The sequence below is a fragment of the Macaca fascicularis genome, chromosome 2 (genome assembly GCF_037993035.2).
Source record: "Macaca fascicularis isolate 582-1 chromosome 2, T2T-MFA8v1.1".
Classification (NCBI taxonomy): domain Eukaryota; kingdom Metazoa; phylum Chordata; class Mammalia; order Primates; family Cercopithecidae; genus Macaca; species Macaca fascicularis.
In genome coordinates this window covers 108,055,668-108,060,654 of record NC_088376.1, presented here as the reverse complement: position 1 = coordinate 108,060,654, position 4,987 = coordinate 108,055,668, and the positions used below count along the sequence as shown (strand labels likewise).

Here is a 4,987-nt window from a genome sequence, read left to right as displayed (position 1 = left end):
AACCCCCACCATGGGATGCAGAAGTTTATAGACCATCTTGAGATTGTAGAAAGAATGGTGGCTCTGGTTGCATCAATGTAAATTTTCTCTAAGGATGCAAATCTCCACCACAAATGACAGCTTTGCAGGGCTACTTCTGTTTGCAGACCCTCTGAACAGCCATCTCAAAATATGTCGAAGAAGTGTATTGTGGGGTGAAATATTTTGATTTCCCTCAGTAGCCTATAAAGTGATGAAAATGTTCTGGAATTAGACAGTGGTCACTGATGCACAACTTTGTGAACATACTAAAAATTACTGAGTCGTACACTTCAAAAGAGTAAACTTCATGGTATGTGAATTCAATCTCAAAAGAACTGTCAGTCTTATTTTTTAAAACAGTCCATTAAAGCACATCTTCTTAACAGAGTGGAGTGAATTTGGAAAAGTCTGGAAAGAATGAATATAAGCCTTGTGCCGATCCCTTAAACACTGTTAGACCATGGACAGGTCCGGTTTGCATAAATGGACTATAACTTTCACCCATTACTAAAGGTGTGTTAAGGTTATCGTCTAAAGCAGAGGAGGCCAGGCAGCAAGATCTATGGCTTCTTACTACGCTGAGGAATACCTTGAAAGAAGGCCATGCAGTAGGGAGAGAGAGATAGGGCTTCAGGATCTGACAGCTGGGTTTCTTAATACAGAGTACTCTTATCACTGGCTCAAAAGAATATCCACAGATGGAGCATGAATACCCTACCCATCTCAAATACCATCAATGTCTCTTACACCGCTGTTGCAAGTACTTCTAGGGAAGAAAAAAACACACACAGTGTTTTTGTTTTTTTGGGTTTTTTTGCCCTGTTGCCCAGGCTGGAGTGCAATGGCATGATTTCAGCTCACTCCAACCTCTGCCTCCGGGGTTCAAGAGATTCTCCTGCCTCAGCCTCCCAAGTAGCTGGGATTACAGGTGTGCGCCACCATGCCCAGCTACTTTTTTTTTTTTTTTTTTTTTTTTGAGACGGAGTCTCGCTCTGTCTCCCAGGCTGGAGTGCAGTGGTGCGATCTCCGCTCACTGCAAGCTCTGTCGCCTCCCGGGTTCACGCCTTTCTCCTGCCTCAGCCTCCCAAGAAGCTGGGACTACAGGTGCCCGCCACCACGCCCAGCTAATTTTTTTGTGTTTTTAGTAGAGATGAGGTTTCACCATGTTGGCCAGGCTGATCTCAAGCTCCTGACCTCAAGTGATCCCCCCGCCTCGGCCTCCCAAAGTGCTGGGATTACAGGTGTGAGCCACTGCACCAGGCCACTGTGTTCTTATCTGATCAGCTATAATACGCATCCCAATTTCAGAAATGTTCAAATGTGAGAGGAAGAAAGTGTCACTGAATCAATACAATGTGGCAAAAGGCTTCAAGGTGAAATGCGTTTGGGAAATCTTTGAGTTTGACAGGCCTCCTTAACACAGGACTTGTCAGAGTGTTCAATATACTTACATGCATGATGAGAAGAGGGGGCAAGGAATGAGCTGTTTGCTGCATGCATTTCCACAGACCTCTTTCTACCAGAGCATCCCAGAAAGAACATGTTCTGTAGAGTCAGCTGGGAAGAAACTGATTTAAGAAACAGGGGTGCATACAGGGGACTGAGCCCAAAACCTGGGAGTATTTAAATCTGAAGAGAGAAACACTAAGCACACATTGGAAGAAAGACCTCAGAAGGTAGACCTTTGGTGGGAACTAAGGTGAGGGCACAGGCAGGAAGGGAAGAAGAGATGGAGAAAAACACAGGAGGCTGATTCAAAGAGAAGCTTAAACTCCACCCTCAAGGAGAGGGAGCGCAACTCTCCAAAATCTAAGATGGCCAGTTGGGTGCGTCTATTACTCAAGCAGAAAAGAAACAAAAAGCCCACTGACATAGCAGTAGACTTCAGTTTGGCTAAGAACAGCTACAGAAATGCAATAAGGATGAGGAGAATCAAATTACTATTTTAAGAAAAAGGGATGGGTTTGGGTTTTCAAATATGCATTTCAAGTAGATCTTGTTCCTGGTAAATGCTCAATAAATATATATATTGATTAACTGTTGGCTTCATTCCGAAAACAAATATTTTTGAAATCCCATGTAAGCACTGAGCTACATGCTGTGGGAAGGTCACCCAGATAAATAAAATAGGGTTCTCGTCACCCACATAACCAGAAACCTGTATTTCATCGATTCTAAGATGCACATTTTAAAAACTTTTTTTTGAGGCGGAGTCTCTCTCTGTGGCCCAGGCTGGAGTGCAGTAGCATGATCTTGGCTCACTGCAAGATCCGCCTCCCAGGTTCAGGCGATTCTCCTGCCTCAGCCTCCCAAGTAGCTGGGATTACAGGTGACCGCCACTACACCAGGCTAAATTTTTTGTATTTTTAGTAGAGACGGGGATTCACCATGTTGGCCAGGCTGGTCTTGAACTCCTGGCCTCAAGTGATCCGCTCACCTTGGCCTCCCAAAGTGCTGGGATTACAGGTGTGAGCCACCATGCCCGGCCTAAAAACTTGTAACACATCTGAAATTGGGCAGCCTTTCACAGTCGGGCATCTCTGACATGGTTGTTATGACAGTGCGTGCCGACCTTTGACCATAACTATTCATATTGGCATCACCTTCAATTGAAGTATGTGCATGGTTGGTTCTACAGCTATGGAGCTTCATTACCATTTAAAGTATCACCAGCTTTTTTCTTCCCTGGCTGTCTGAGGATAGACCGCCATCATGAACGACACAGTAACCATCCGCACTGGCAAGTTCATGACCAACCAACGACTTCAGAGGAAACAAATGGCCACTGATGTCATTCACCCTGGGAAGGTGACAGTGCCTAACACAGAAATTTGGGAAAAACTAGCCAAAATGTACAAGACCACACTGGACGTCATCTTTGTATTTGGATTCAGAACTCATTTTGGTGGTGGCAAGACAACTGGCTTTGGCAAGATTTACGATTCCCTGGATTATGCAAAGAAAAATGAACCCAAACATAGACCTGCAAGACATGGCCTGTATGAGAAGAAAAAGACCTCAAGAAAGCAACGAAAGGAACGCAAGAACAGAATGAAAAAAGTAGGGGGACTGCAAAGGCCAATGTTAGTGCTGGCAAAAAGCCGAAGGAGTAAAGGTGCTGCAATGATGTTATCTGTGGCCGTTGTGGGTTTTTCACAAGAAGATTAATAAACTAAAAACTTCCATGTGAAAAAAAAATCATCAAACAATTGCTATTATTAAAAAGTCAAAAAATAACAGATGCTGGCGAGATGGCAGAGAAAAGGGAACACTTATACACTGCTGGTGGGAAGGTAAATTAGTTGAGCCACTGTGGAAAGTCATCTGAAGTTTTCTCAGAGAATTTAAAATAGAACCACTATTTGACCCAAGCAAACCCACTATTGGGTATATACCCAAAGGAATGTAAATCATTCTACTGTAAAGACGCATGCACATGTATGTTAACTGCAGCACTCCTAACAATAGCAAAGACATAAAATCAACCTAGATGTCCATCAACGGTGAACTAAATAAAGAAAATATGGTACATATACACCACGGAATACTATGCAGCCATAATAAAGAATGAAATCATGTCCCTTGCAGCAACACAGATGGAACTGGAGGCCATTATCCTAAGTGAATTAACACAGGAACAGAAAACCAAATCCATGGTCTCCAGGTGTTCTCACTTAGAAGTGGGAGCTAAACACTGAGTACACATGGACACAAAGAAGGGAACAAACAACACCAGGGCCTACTTGAGGGTGAAGAATACGAGGAGGGTGAGGATTGAAAAACTATCTACCAGGCATTATGCCGATTACCTGGGTGACAAAATTATCTGTACACCAAACCCCTACGACATGCAATTTACCCATGTAACAAACCTGCACATGTACCCCTTGAACCTAAAATAAAATAGCATCAAAAAGATTGTAACCCGATTCAATAAGGAAACTAAAAGTTGGTGTGGGTGCAGTGACGCATGGAAATGCAGCAGTGGGGCAGATATTTAATAGGAGAATAGCAAATATTTGTCACTAGAGGAATGGCTATAATTCTATATTTTCTTGCAAAGCTATAACCAAGTGCTTATGGGACTTAGGCAAGAATGCCGAAGACACAGAATTAGAATAAGCTGTCTCGTCACAGAGGAGCAGGCAGAAGAACAGACCACACACCAAGCAATGCAAGGAAGGACAGGAGAAACTGCTGAATCCGTGGGGTAGATGAAGGAAGAGCCAAAGTCATGCCATGAAAGCTGGTGTGACCCACACCCATGCTGCACAGGCTGCCATCAGCACACCAGGCATCCATCAGCAGAGGCTTCCCACTGATGTTGGCTTGACTTCTAGAAAATGAGATTCAACTGAGGGAAAAATAAAACTATGAGTTTAGTTAAAAAGGAAAATGGTAACTCACCCTTGGTATTCTTCAGTTTGCCTCAAAATTATACTGACAATGTAAGAAAGCATTGTATTGTAGATTAATTTGCAGTGCTTTTTTCTTCTTAATTGTATGTAAAATAACAGTGTTCTTTACCATGGCAGTAACTTCGATTTCCTGAAGATACTATGTGCAATGGGGGGAGAAAATGAGCTGTCTTCACTTACAAAAGTACTTTGATAAGGTAAGTCCTAAGGGAACTCAAAGGTGTTATTAGAATCAAAGCAACACGTTGAGAATCAATAGCTGCTAACTTCACAAAAAAGAGATACCAGGAGCCTCCTGACAGAAGCCCACAACTCTACTCAGGAAGTGGTCCTGCTGAAGGAGTGAAACAGGAAGGAGATCAGGCCTCCAGTTCCAAATACCAGCTTATAGGAAATACAGAGGGCAAGGGAAGGTGTAAAATACACCACACTGCAGGACACAGTACGAGACAAATAAATGACCTGATTTCCTCAACAAATAAATTTCAGGAAAAAAAGAAAAGAAAAAAGAAAAGAAAAGATAGAAAGAGAAGGTTCCCCTCTATACA

At 42.9% G+C, this 4,987-nt stretch overlaps 1 pseudogene; it reads left to right on the top strand.

Moving 5' to 3' along the window:
- The first annotated feature begins 2,733 nt into the window (after window positions 1-2,733).
- LOC102130427 (small ribosomal subunit protein eS24-like) lies at window positions 2,734-3,134 on the top strand (annotated as a pseudogene).
- The last annotated feature ends 1,853 nt before the right edge of the window (window positions 3,135-4,987 follow it).